At 44.1% G+C, this 14,859-nt stretch overlaps 1 long non-coding RNA gene across 1 annotated transcript in view; it reads left to right on the forward strand.

The window, feature by feature from the left end:
- The window catches only part of LOC308459312, a 171,451-nt gene extending 156,592 nt beyond the window's left edge, over positions 1 to 14,859 (forward strand). The window contains exons 3-4 of the long non-coding RNA XR_013977990.1: positions 11,529 to 13,974; positions 14,729 to 14,859. This is a non-coding gene — a long non-coding RNA (uncharacterized lncRNA). The remainder of the gene's footprint in view (positions 1 to 11,528; positions 13,975 to 14,728) is intronic.

Consider the following 14,859-nt stretch of genomic DNA (forward strand, 5'->3'; position numbering starts at 1 on the left):
CTCACTGGGTGATCTTACGTTTGAGTAGTAGGAGAGTCAGACGGGAATCCCTATCCATCTCCACACTACACACAATTTTAGAAGCCTCTGCCAGGTTCCCTAGCCACTCTTTTAAACTTCTAAACTAAAAGTCACAGCATGTTTCAAATTGTAAGTCTGCAGGCAGGACCTGTGTGCTTCAGTGCACATCCAGTGTCCATTGGTTTGGGTCCTAGCCTCTGGAGAAAAAAAGCAGGAGAAAACAGGCTTGCTCCATCTTCCATGTGACAGCCCTTTAGATATTTAAAGATGGCTCTTTATCTTCTCTCAGTCTCCTCTTTTCCAGACTAAACCTATCGGGCTCCTTCAACCATTCCTCATAAGGCTTGGTTTCCAGACACTTGATCATCTTGGTTGCCCTCCTCTGCACACAATTATAGCTTGTCAACATCCTGCTTAAACTGTGGTACCCTGAACTGAACACAGTACTCCAGGTGTGTCCTGACCAAGGAAGAACAAGTTTGACTATGACATCTCTTGATCAAGACATTCTACTTCTCTTGATGCAGCCTAGAAGAGAGTTAGTTTTTTTGTTTGTTGCTGCATCACACTGTTGACTCGTGTTAAGCTTGTGGTCTACTAAGACCCCGAGGTCCTTTTCACATGAGCTACTGGCAACCCAGGTGTCCCTCCATCTTCTATTTCTGCAGCTGGTTCTTCCTGTCTAAGTGCAGAACCTGACATTTGTCCCTACTGAAATTCATTTTGTTAGTTTTGTCTGTTAAGGTCATCTTGAATCCCGATTCTGTCTTCTGTGGCTATCCCTCCCAGTTTGGTGCCATCTGCAAATTGGATGGGCTTCCCCTCAACACCTGTTGCTCTGGTTGACACATGTGTGGCCATCAGCAGTTGATTTCACAGCACTTGAGCAGACTGCCTTGCATTACCTGACTGTGTTATCCTCTGGCATCTCCAGGGAGGCATGTAAAAGACTTGAAAACCAGAACACCTGCTGCCAGTCAATGTTGCACAATTACCTAACTTGGTATGGCACAGCTTCCTTGGTTCCTATACAAGCTGTCCCATTACCCACCCTATTCTTTTCTGGGTTTCAGCTCGTATTTCAGGATACCACCTTGCATAACTTTCTTGTCCATGCAAGGTTAAAAACCATCCGCACTAACTATCAAGTTTAAAAAAAAGCATTTCCTCCCTCTTGTGCACAGTTCCCCCCTTTGAACACCGGGGGGCGCAGTAGTACCAGATTTGAACCAATATTTGTTAAAGCAGAGTCAAAAACCAATGATGTAATTTTCTCCACTCTCTGTATTTCCATTACAAGGAGTGTTTTGCTTTTCCTTGCAGACAACAGTTATAGCTATTTATAACTGTCTTGTTTCTAAGCAGCAGAACACCTATTCTTGTTACCTGCTGAAACAAGCCATGTGAAATAAACTTCTACTTCTTCTTCTTCTTCTTCTTCTTCTTCTGTTTATGTTTATTATGTTTATTATTATTATGCCACCCATCTGACGAGGTTGCTCCAGCCATTCGGGGTGGCTCCCAACAAAAAATAGTAGAAGCACAATGCAATATGGGGTGGGGGACAACAACGAAAAATACAGAGTAGAAGCCAATTTTCTTCCAGATATACCAGCAACCTTTTTGTCTGATCCCATCTTAGAAATGTATTTATATCTTTGTCATGCCCTGTTTGCCTTAATTTCCTCTTAACATTTTCTTTGCATTTGAATACTAGCAGTGCAAACTGCTCGTGTCAGCTCAGAAGTGAGCCCCATTGAGCTCAATGGGGCTCAGTTCCCAGTAAGCGGGTAGAGGATTTCAGCTTGTGTGCCAGGAGCTGCCCTGTCCTCCTAGCAGGGACACTGTTGCCAGCTCTGCTCCTGGATCTGATCTGGGGAGGAAGAGGGCTTCAGGGGAGATGCACTTTATTAAAACCCAGAAAACCAGAACTGTCACCGACAACGGCTGCAACTGGAAGAGCTTATGCCTGCTCTTGCTTTCCCCTCCTCCCTCCCATTCATTTTTCCTCATGTGTCTTTTGAGCTGGAGCACAAAGCCCATCTGAGAACTGGTTTTTGTAAGCCATTCTGAGTGTTTTGGGGGCTACAAAGCAGGATATTGATGCTGTAAACAAACAGGCAAAACTCAGATATTGTCATTATCTTGGTTCCCAGATTCGGGGGGGGAGATGCTTTCAGGAGGGACTCCTCTTTGCCCCCAGCTAGAGCCAAGACAGCCCAGACCATCACAGACCAAGCAGGACAACAACTGGATTAAATTTCTTCCTGTGAGGATTCTGGTAAGAACCATACAAAGAATGGTGTGGTGAGCACAATTTTATCCTCCTGATGGAGACATTTTTATCTGTTTGGATCCTGGCTTTGGTATACTTCTAGCATCCTCGGGCAGTTGCCCGGGATGTGGGTGGCGCTGTGGTCTAAACCACTGAGCCTCTTGGGCTTGCCGATCAGAAGGTCGGTGGTTCAAATCCCCACGATGGGGTGAGCTCCCTTTGCTCTGTCCCAGCTTCTGCCAACCTGGCAGTTCGAAAGCACACCAGTGCAAGTAGATAAATGGGTACCGCTGTGGCAGGAAGGTAAACAGTGTTTCTGTGCGCTCTGACTTCCGTCACAGTGTTCCATTGCGCCAGAAGTGGTTTAGTCATGCTGGCCACATGACCCAGAAAGCTGTCTGTGGGCAAACACCGGCTCCCTCAGCCTGAAGCAAAGTGAGTGTCGCAACCCCATAGTCGCCTTTGACTGGACTTAACCATCCAGGAGTCCTTTAACCTTGAGAAGATTCACTGCCACCTGCCCTGAGATGCCTTTGATTCCCTTTTTTTGTCTTTCTGGCTGTCGGTGCTCCAATCAATGCTGGACATGCATTGTGGGAAATTAAAGCAGCCATTGCCACCATGATTTTTTTGACTCAGCTTTAACAAGTGCTGATTGCAGAAACCGAATGGCATCAAGAAGTGGGGAAGAGAACCATTCAACTCTTGTATGTTCTGCTTTGACACTGTACCTTGCAATTCGTACAATTACACACCAGGTGGCACTCTCCCTCCCTCACACTTCTTAACGCTCCCCCCCCCCCGCCTGCATTTATAGATCTCCTTTCCTTCCACCCAAGTTTTAAATGTTTTAAATTCTTAATAAAATATAGTTGGTGTCCACATCTTAGATAATGTCCTCTATTCTAGGGCCTGTAGCGCAGTGCTAGGGTGGCCGAACACACACAAAACACCATATAATCAGAATAGTTTTCCGTAATGGAATAGCATACACTTCTATTCATATTCCATTAACCTTCTTTATCCTTCTTCTGTTGCCTTTCCCAACCCCGCTGTTGACTGTAAGTGCATTGAGGGCAGAGACTTATATGGGTTGTTGTTGTTTTTACTTATATACTATTGGCGCTGGTGCTTTTTTGTGTCTGCTTTATTGAAGAAAGGATGGACAAGAGACTCAAAATGAGACACACCCACCCTTTCTTGCTGTGCTGCTAAATGTGAGCTGGTCTGAGCTGTCCAAGGGGGCACAGCTGCCTGCCACTGACAGAGCAGGAGGCCAAAAAGGCTAGACGGAAATGTTGTGAAGACATTTCCTGAAATTTCAGATTGAGAGAGACAGCTGAGAGCACAGCTCAGGGACTCTGAAGCCGGCGCTGTCAGGAAAGAGAAAAGGAGAAAAAGAGAATGAGAAAAAGAGAGCGAGCGAGCGCATAAGACGAAAAGTATAAGACAAGTGTTTGTCACTGAACGAAGGCCAGTTTTAAAACAGATGTGGGGATGCTCTGGCCTTCCAGATGATGCTGAACTGTTGTTGTTGTTGTTTACACACACACACACACACACACACACACACACACACACCACCTTTTCCCCACACAGGGACTCAACTCCCATCATCCCTGGTTATTGGCTTTGCTTGCTGAGGCTGATGGGAGCTGTAGTTCAGTAACATCTGGAGGGCCCAAGATTTTCTCATACCTGCCTTCGAATAGCAGCACAATTCTATAACAAAGGGACAAGGAGCCTTTTTCAGACCAAGGGCCATCTTCCCTGGTGGGGAATCTTCCGGGTTGGGGGGGAGGGAGGCATATGCCAGTGAGGGGTGGGGTCAGAGGTAAAAGAGGCAAAAAGCCAATGGATGTACAGTAGACTACCAGGCAATGCGTGGTTTTTAAAACCAACAAGCAAAGCACAACACCCTTACACAGCACCCCAGGCACCACTTCTTATCTTCAGTGCCTTGGAGTCAAATAAGATGTCTGTGAGCGCACGTGGGAACCTACCTGTGGAAGTAGAATGCTCTCCCCAGGGAAGTTCGCCTGGAGCCTTCATTATACACCTTTAGGCACCAGGCAAAAATGTTCCTTTTTAACCAGGCCTTTGGTTGATCTGATTTACATCCTATGCCCTTTTAAAATGTGTTTTTTTTTGGGGGGGAAGGACTATTGGGTTGTTATTATTGTTATTAATGTATTTTGTGGTTTTTATCTTGATTTGATTCTGTGAAGTGCCCTGAGACCCCCGGGTATAGGGCGTTATATAATTAATAATAATAATAACTACTACTACTACTACTATTACAATAAGTAAACTATGACTTCCACTCCCACCAGAGGCAGTGATGGGCACCAACCTAGATGGCTTTACAAGAGGATAAGACAAATTTATGGAGGAGAAGGCTTTCAGGGCTTGCTAGCCATACTCTGCCTCCAAAGTCCAGAGGCCACAGTGCTTCTGAATAGCAGTCACTGGAAACCACTGGAGAGCAGTCATAAGGAGAGGAGAGAGCAATTGTGCTCAAGACCCACTTGTGGGCTTCCCACAGGTATCTGGTTAGCCACTGTGAGAACAGGATGCTGGGCTAGTAGGGCCAAGGGCCATTGACCCTTCCTAGAGTTGGAAGGGTTGTCTAGTCCAGCCCCTTGCAATGCAGGAAACTTTGGTCCAACATTGGCCTGAACCCCACAACCCTGAGAGTAAGAATCTCATGTTCTACCAACTGAGCTATCCCTCTTCTCATGCAAAACCGTATTTAGAAAGGTTTTTTGGTTCAGGGACTGGTTGTTTAAGAGGACTGAAAATGTAACATCTAGGGGCCCCAGACAATTCTTTCTCTCCCCACCATCCATCAGAAATAGCAGAAGCTATTTTGGGGTTTGATGTGTGATCGAGGAGGTGTGCATGTATATGTCTTCGCTGGAACCCCAAATTCCTTTCAGTTGGTCTGCTAGCATGTTTTCATCAACAAATAAATACGCAGCAGGACACACTTGCAGATGCAAAGCAACAGAGAGAAAACCCTTATTGTATTAACCAAACAAAGCATACTTTGTGGGGTTGCTGTCACTTATAAAGCCGCTGGGAATCTGAATACAATGGCAGTTCCTTACATTTTGATTATTTTACAGTGACCTGCAGAAAGCTTGGCATGCTAGCAAGCAGCACAAACCCATTTTTACACTTTTGCTTTATTTTTAGCACCAGGAGAATGAATTTAACTGTCTTCTGCATAATTAATAGCCAGTCTTTTCATGTTCTGGGGAATTTACAGTGGATTCTCTCTCTCCTTAACTCTGTTCTGGGGGAGGGGGCAGAATCTGCAGTCTTGCATAGAGGATTTGTCTTATAAACATCAAATTGGAACCTGGAGACAAGCTGACTTTGACCCTTTTGCTATCATATGGTACAAAGTGCCATGGATTGACAGCTTTCATTTTAGATGATATTAGATATGATGAAGTGATACTTCACTGGAAATATTAGGGCTGCATTACGTCAAAGGCAGAATTGACATCTGGGGGAATTTCCAGAAGGAAGGCGACACTTTATCCAACAACTTTCGGGGTGTCCTTTACTTTTTGAAATATGGCAACCCTTACAAATATTCTTTCCCTCCGCAGCATTCCAAGTAGCAGCAAAGTTCTTCAATGCATGTCCATACTTGTTTGGCTCCAGAGATGCTATGAGTCCAGTTCTACTCATGAAATCCAGAACCATGTAAGAACTTAAAAACCAGTTGAATCAGGCCAAAGGCCCATCTAGTCCAGCATTCTTCTATCTCGTAATGGCCAACCAGATGCCCACAACCCACCACACTGGAGAAAGCGGGGGAGATGATTTCTCCTTCCTGCAAAGGGCACGTGATTGGAGGAAATGAGGTGCGTCTGTCTGCCAGTCATTCGCCAGCTTTATAAACCAGAGTTATTGGCTAACAAACCATAGTTTATTAAGGCAGAAACATTACCTCCCAACTGTTGCCAGCCAGATGGGGGCTTAAGATTGTAAACAGGTCATTGAGAGATCACAAACAGTTTGTGGGCAACAGTTTTTATTGTTGTTTGCCTTTTTGGATTTCCCCAAGGAAAAGTTAAGCAGGATTAAATTGGGAAGGGGAAAAGATGTATGGGCTATTTGACAATAACTATGTTGTGTGTATGTTGCAAAAACCAACCTTGTAGGCATAGGAGCACTGGTTCCAAAACAAACACCTGGAAGCACCCACATTTTCACTCACCCAGTCACAATTCAGATCCAGATATATGGTAGCCTAAAGCATCCTTAAGTGCTCCATTCATTGTAATGTGCTTAATTCTGATCCAGAAGCTGCAGGTAGCGCAGAATGCAGGGGCCAGACTGTTATGTATTCAGTGGTCTGTGTTTGCCTGAGTTTGAGCCTGGACTAAGGATTCTGAGCTCCTTTGTTCTGATTCGATACATGATATCCAATCACAAAACATTTCAGGATTTGGGCCTCTGCCATTGGCCCTTAAACTCTGAGTCATGATTCGCAGCTTGGAAGTTTAGACAGCCAATCACGTTTGGAGTGGGAGTAGCCCAGGCCTTCAGAAATATATATAAGCAGTTGCTTTGCCCCTGCTGTCCAGTTCTGTTAGTTCAATAAAGCTTCTTGCTGTTATCACTGTGTCTTTCCTCGTGGGAACCCACCTACACTTCACAGACTGCTCACAGGAACAGGCTTCTGGTAACACATTACACCCCTGTTGAGAGACCTGCAGTGGTTGCCAGTTAGTTGCCATGCCAGGTTCAAGTTTCTTGTGTTCATTCACAAAGCCCTGAAGAACCTGGACTCAAAATGCCTTAAGGACCACCTGATTCCTTATGCTCCACTTTGATCACTGAAATCATCTGGTGGGGCACTGCTGATGCCTCCCAATGCCCCTGGGGTTTGGTTGGCCTTAACTAGAGACCCAGGGCCTGCCCCACCCCTGTGGAACTCCCTCTACTGGAAGCTAAGCAGAAGTCATCCCTGCCTACTTTTAGACATCTTTTGAAAACTCTGCTATTCAGAAAGACTTTTGAAACGTGAGGTCCCCCCCCCTCAAAACCCCCCCAGATTTTATGTTTTTACCGATGCTTTCACTGGTATTTTTATCCCAGCTACTATAACTTTCCATTTTGTATAGCACCTTGCTGTCTCTTTATGAAAAGTATGGCCTATAAATATGTAAATAAATAAGAAATAAGAACCAGATGGGGCTTCAGTTCAGCAGCAAGTGGAATACAGGGGACAGCAGTACATACCAGGCCAGCTTGCAGCAAATGGAAAAGAATTGCACTCACAAGCGATCACACTTTTCTTTCCAATTACAGAACACTGATTTCCACCATTAGGAGATAGTTTCTTATATAATTGCTATTTGCCCAGCTGGGGTGTGTGACTGTTTTTTTCTTCTTCTAAAGCATTTTTTTAAAAGAATAGGGGGGAAAGAGGAACAGGGTCTGGCAATGTTTGGCTTGCATTCGGCTCCTTTTCATTTCCAGCAGGAATGAAAGATGCTAAAATTAAACAGTCGCAACACTTTCATTCACAAACCCTGCAGGGCCAAATACCCAAAGATATCCCAATGACATTTGCGTGGTATTTGAAGGATTCTGGATGAGGGAAGGGCATTATGTAATCAGCGAGCTACAAAAGCACACAAAGGAAATCACAGTGTTCTTTTTGGGAAACAACAGGCAGGGGTTTTTTGTGTGCCTTGTCCAATTTCGACAAGCAAAGGAAATTTTGCAAAGGAAAACCTCTCCATTCTTTGGTAATGACTGAAAGATTGCTGTTATTGGCAAATATTGTTGTCAGTATTTTGTGGGAGGGAATCAAGAACATTCCAGGAAATTTAGGTTGGCTGAATTAAAGTTAATGAAAGTACTATTGAGTGCTTCTAGGTTACCTGTTCATTAAGCATTCATTCTGATTTGTTTGCAAGGAGATTAGATGTTGATTGTTTAACGAGTATTTATTCAGATTTGTTCACAGGTCAGATGACTTTGTGTCAATGCAAGTGTTAACCCCTGCCTTTGTACCCTCACTTTCCTTATCACAAAAAGTCCAATCTTCTGGGAAAGGGGCTTTGCCGCACAAGACTTTTCAATCAGCTATAATTGGGCAACCTGAATTTGCCAGTATGTGACTGAACCCCACCCGAAAACAGCAACAGTCTGGAAGCACTCTCTGTCGCTCTAGAGAAATTGAGTGTTTGCTGTTGGGAAAGTGACAGGGAAAGTGCGCTGAAAAGTATGGAATGAATAAACAACTGGTGAGAAGATGTATAAACATCTCGCAAGCAAGACTGGTTAAACGTTGTTTTACAACCTTCCTGCAAACAAATCAGAACAAATGCTTAATAAGGTCTAGATATAATCAAACTTGTGTGTAAGGGTATCAGGGGGTTGCTCGAGAGCAATCAGGCAAATGCCTCCCTGGTCAGCTATAAAGCCTTGTTATTGGTGCCAAAAAAACCTTCGCCATGCAGAGCACCATTCCGTGGCTCGCTCATTCAGGGGCAGAATCTGAGAGTGGGCGGTCCTTAAACCTTCCCCAGCAGAGTAGTTTCTTGATGCCCAGTCTGCGCTTCCTCTCTCTGCGCAGAAGCCTACTGCGCAAGGAGGGCGTGGGTAATGGAGGACCTCTCTCTCCCTGCTTTGCTCAGGCAAGGTGTCCTGCCACCGCCTCGCCTCCCCCGAGCCCTGCAGCTCCTCTCCACTGGAGGCGTGGTTACTCTCCTCCGCTGAGGAGGTGCTGCTTCCAACGATCTTTGGGGGCTCTCTGTAATCCATCCGGCTTTCCCCCTCTCGCCCCTGAGCCAATGGCAGTTCCCTGACACTGTGCTTAGGCTTTGTTCAAGCAAAACAGGGTAAATGTTCAATAAAAAGGTCATCTAAAGGAGCTCAATGTGTACAATCTCTAAGGTGCAGTAGCATAATATTGCATTACCATACCATACAGGTAACAGCTCATCTAGGGAGGACACCCATGCACCACCAAAAAACAACAAATGCACCCCACAATCCCTCAGGAAAGAAAGAACTAGGACAAGAGCCCCATAACAGTTCAAGCTTCAGGGGCCCCAAAATGTAGGTCTGCCACTGGGAGGTGGGAGAGGGTTTTTTTAGAAGTTCAGTTGTTCACCTACAGAAAGCAACTCCTTTCATAATGGCAACACAAAAAGGCTATCACATTTTTTCATATAAATGTGTTTTATTGCAGAGAAGTTATATTATTTACATGCTGCGATACATTACAACATAAATCTATCAAACAGTTCATGGTGGATGCTGTTGGTTGCCAGATAATGTTTTTTCTTCCCCTTAAAGAACCACAGACTAAAGTGAACAGACATACAGCTCCATTTATTCTACAACTCTGGTTAGTAGCTAAAATGTTCAAAGTCAAAAGGCAGTGTTTTCTCAGGCCTACCTGTCATCATATGCATGCAATAACCTAAGGAGTGCAGCAAATATAAAATCATTATCTGTTTTTTTCAGATCCATAATGCCACCAAAGCTGACAATGGGTAAATAACTTTTTAAAAATATTTTTAAAGCATGTACTTCTTGCATAAAATATACAGGTCTAATATGGTTTGGTATAAATCTATTACGTTTTTTATAAACCATGTCTTCAAAACAAAGGAGAGATGCAGCCTGCTCATGCATTTTGAAAAAGACAACGTAGCAAATGTTTGTGAGCATAAGCAAATTATGACCTGCCTTCTACACAGATCTGCTAAAAACACTGTGACTCTAGAGTTGCATTTCTCTTGGCAGAGGGACATCAATGGAACTCCAGAATAGGGACGAGCTAATAGATGCTGGTGGAGAAGAATGTATGAAACATGGAACATCAATTAGGCTAACTCGGGTTTGTCAGGATATAGCAATGCCTCTAACAGGTTCATAATGTTGTACAATATTAATAAGTCCAGTAACGTTTGGTTTTTCCTTTGTTCTCTAAGGTGCTGAAGAAACTGTAAGTACTAACAGTTGCATCACAAATGTTCATAACCGCATGAGCGTGGGAAATAGTACTTCAATTTACAAACGGATCTCAGTTTCTAAACAGGCTTACAGTACAGTACACGGCTTAAGTGAGCCTATGAAACATTTTGTTTAAAGTGACACAAGGAACATTCAAGGTGTCAGAAAACAAATACACATGTCAAGGCCTAAGCCTTGGCTACTGTGAATGAGCGTGCCTAGACTCATCTTAGTGTAGCTAGACCAAGCTGAAACCGCTGAAAAGTTTGCCCGATTTCATTTCAAGGGGTTAAATGCCAATATGCTGAGCTTCCTGCAGACATCTAAAGTCAGTGGGTGGTTTCAGAGTGGTTCCCTATCGTCAGTTCCAAGCACAGAAATTATATCAATTTTGGCAGACATTTAGACAAAAGACTGTTCCCACAAAGAACGTCATTTCCCCCAAATTATCTGGAAGCAGGCTCCATGTGCTCCATCTTTTTGAATCGCCATTCTTCATTGACAGGTCAGGAGACTGGGCTGAGGTTGGATTTCAGGCTTTGAACCAACCTCTGAATAGCTGGTTGAATCCAAGTGAAGTTAGCAATTAATAGTGTAATCCTATATTTGTATTCTCAGAAGCAGGCCACACTTGAATACGCTAGGACTTCCTCCCAGTCTTGATGAGGGCATGCATCAAGATTCCTTTTTTTCCTCTGGAGTTGCCAATGTGTGTTTTTACTTTTGTGCCACCAGAAAAAGCAAACTTTATGTGATCGTGCACAGATTAGAGTTGCTAGACCCCCAGGGCTAAGTTGGAGTCTCCTGGTTTGCCTACTCGCCACCCCCCAGGTGGCAGGTGGAGGGTTTGAATATTCAGGTGAGCAAAAACACCTTTAGTTAGTTTTTTAAAGAAGACTGGAAAGAAAATTAAATGCATATATAAGTGGCTGGCAACTGCAGCATAAACACTGGCTGTTGACAAGAGCAGTTCACAACAATCACAGGAACAACCCTCTTTAGCTAAGGTTTCAGCTAGTGACCCAACTAGTGTCCCAACTCATTTGTTAGGTTTCATTTTTTTTTTAATTTGAGTGACTGAAGTTAATAGTTAACCCATCATGCTTAATGATATCACTGGGGGCTGCTTTGGGCCCTGAAATCTTAGGGTCTGGGATCTCCTGACCTGGCAACACTAGCAGATACAGATGAGCCAAACATTTTGTGTGTGTGATTATTATTTTTTCCTACGGAGGAGAAACACATGTATACATTACATGGCCCTAAAGAAAACTTGATACAATTATATATATATATATATATAATCAAGATATTTTCACCCACCCACTTTGCAGCTTTTTATCAGCACACACTGCGATGGCCCCAATAACTTTTGCTGTTTGAGGCAGAGCAGCAAATGCACACACAGAGAGAGACACATACATACATACAAACACACACACAGTCAAAGTGTATCCAAGGCTGGCCAAACTTTTGTGGTACCTGAGGCAGAAAATCCCACAAGTGCCTCTCCTGCTTCCTGGCAGTGAAACTACAACAATAAATTACATAGCCAACCATTTGCGACACCCCAAATCAGCCACCTGAGGCAACAGCCTCACTCTTTCTAATGATAGGGCCAGCCCTGAAAGCACCGTGTGAACATTGGTAATGGAAAGGAGCGGGATGAGTAGGGGAAAGAGAACAAAATAAAGGTTGCCAAAGCTGAAGCAAAACTGCTCATCCTCCAATCCTAGAATTTGAAAAATTATCCTAGTTAAACCAGGACTCGGGAGAATTTGAACATAAGATACAATGAGCAGAAGAACACCAAGGGAATAGAATGGAGGAAGACCTCTCCTTTAAAGAGACAAAGAGAAGGGTGTTCGATATTACGTGCCTCTTGCTTTCACCACCACGCTTAGCCTGTTTCAGTACACCCAAAGGGGCAGGTTAGCAAAAGGTCTTGAGGGAAGAGGTTGTGAACTCTCAAATGGCTTTTCACAGTAGGTCCCATACTGAGAAAGTGCCTCTTTGCCTTCCACGGTGGAGAGGGTCCCTGCTTTCCATTACCACTCCGAAAAAGGGAACAAAACAACCACTTCTCTTCCTCCCCAAACCTCCCATCGTTCTGCTTAAGTTCTCTACTGGAGAAAGCCATTTTGTGACAATTAAAGGCACACACATACATACATGTAAGGGCATATCCGAGTTTGAACCTTAGATTGAGTATTATGCGGTGGAGAAGGATAATGCCAACCTGTACAACTTTATTTTCTTTCTTTGTCCCCACACCTTCCCTATACCAGTAAGACACACCAGAGCTTTCCTTTTTCTCAGTCTGAATCTTTCTTAGGGGAGTCAAAATTCTTTACTTCTACAGCTTTAACTTTTCTGAATGATTAAATATTTTTATACGATATATTGTAAATATTCTATATATATATTAAGAAAAATACATTTGTTTTTGCTTTTTAGAAAACGGTTCCTGACAGACTTTGGAAAGACAAAATATACAGACTTCTGAAGGCAGTTCAATTGCATCCCCGTTGTTGTTAAATTCTCTTTCCCCCCCTCTCCCTGGCCCAACATTTCCTTCTTGAGATATGTGCTGTGGTCCAGGAACCGCCTTAGGCTCCCAATGGGATCCTTGGCTGTTGTCCCACATAAAAACCTGTGAAGGATTTGAATATAGATGGGGAGGGCAATTCCAGGTGTTTTCCTCCATTGATGTACCTTGGCAGTAAAAGCCACTAACTACACTGGGAGTGGGAAGCCTGTGGTCCTCCAGATGTTGGACTCCAACATCCATTGTCTCTGATCACCAGCCATCCTGATGGGAGTTGGAGTCCAGCAACTTCAGGAGGCCCAAAGGTTCCCCATCCCAACACTACATGCAGATAAAGCATCCTAACCACACACACACCCAATGTGGATGCAGATCACTTGTGGCTGGTTGCCTATCCTGTGTGCAGCTGCGCCCTGTCTGACACCGTCCCCATCATCCTTACATAGTGCAGAAGAAGATACTGCACATATCCTTACATAGTACAGAGCTCATCTCAGTTGAGATGAATTGTCTTCATATGCTATCTGGGCTTCTAAGGTGGTGTGCCCACTTTAGATTCAATAAGGTGGGAGTTAGGAGTCACCACCATGTCTTCATGCATGCATGAAGTTATCCAGGCCAGAATGGGGTCTCCATTCATTTCAGTAAAGGGAGTTGATCTGAGTTCACATGCCTTTATGTGAAAGACAGCTTCATTTAAAGGGGATATATTGAGACCTCTGTGCATGCAAGAGATCCATGTGTTCATTTGAGAACATACATGGTGCACACACCAGGAGGCAGGCGTATTAACCCAATAAATTAAACTCATGGGGCATTTTGGTACCTAGGTGGAGATGTAGACTATAACCTAGGGCTATATTTAAGAGGCTGAACTGCTACTGTTTAGTCTTCAGCCTCTGTGTTATCCAAAATTCCATGACATCCTTAACAAAGATTTATTCATTTTTGCCCATCAAAGACACCATTGGCTTCAGCTGGGACTGTTATAGACACAGCCTTAAGCAATTGTCCACATCTTGGCTGGACTAGTGCATAGTTCATCCTTGGGATCCCTTGAAACTAGGTTCAAATTTTTGCTCAGCTAGAAATGAATGATAGCTTTAGGTGAATGACTATCTCTCAACCATCACTGGTAATAATAATAATAATAATAATAATAATAATATTTTATTTATACCCCGCCCTCCCCAGCCAAGGCCGGGCTCAGAGCGGCTTACAAGCAATAATAAAAACAAGATGAATGATTACAACTTAAAAACAAAAATAAAATACAACATTAAAATAATGGAACATTAAAATATTAAAATGTAGCCTCATCGCAGGAGGAGAAGGAAAAGAAAAAAGAAAGAGAGGGAGGGAGGGAATCAAATTGGCTCCAAGTCAAAGGCCAGGCAGAACAACTCTGTCTTACAGGCCCTGCGGAAAGAAATCAGATCCTGCAGGGCCCTGGTCTCATGAGGCAGAGCGTTCCACCAGGCTGGAGCCAGAGTTGAAAAGGCCCTGGCTCTGGTTGAAGCCAATCTAACTTCCTTAGGGCCTGGGACCACTAGGGTGTTTTTATTTATGGACCTTGAGGCTCTCCGTGGGGCATACCAGGAGAGGCGGTCCTGTAGGTACGAGGGTCCTAGGCCGTGAAGGGCTTTAAAGGTCAAAAGAAGCACCTTAAATCTGACCCTGTACTCCACCCGGAGCCAGTGCAGCTTGAAAAGCACTGGGTGAATATGCTCCCATGGCAGAGACCCTGTGAGGAGCCTCGCTGCAGCATTCTGTACCCACTGGAGTTTCTGGGACAGCTTCAAGGGCAGCCCCGCGTAGAGCGAACTACAGTAGTCAAGCCTGGAGATGACCGTCGCATGGATCACTGTGGCCAGGTCGGGGCGGGAAAGGTAGAAAGGAGATTAAAAAGTGCTTGCTTTAAAAATAATAATTATGCACTGCTCTTCATCCAAAGCTCAGAGTGTCCTACAAGTGGTTATCTCCCATCCAGGTAGCTTCCATGACCAGACCTGTTTAGCTT

The sequence above is a fragment of the Podarcis pityusensis genome, assembly GCF_964106645.2.
Source record: "Podarcis pityusensis genome assembly, chromosome: 12".
Lineage (NCBI taxonomy): Eukaryota > Metazoa > Chordata > Lepidosauria > Squamata > Lacertidae > Podarcis > Podarcis pityusensis.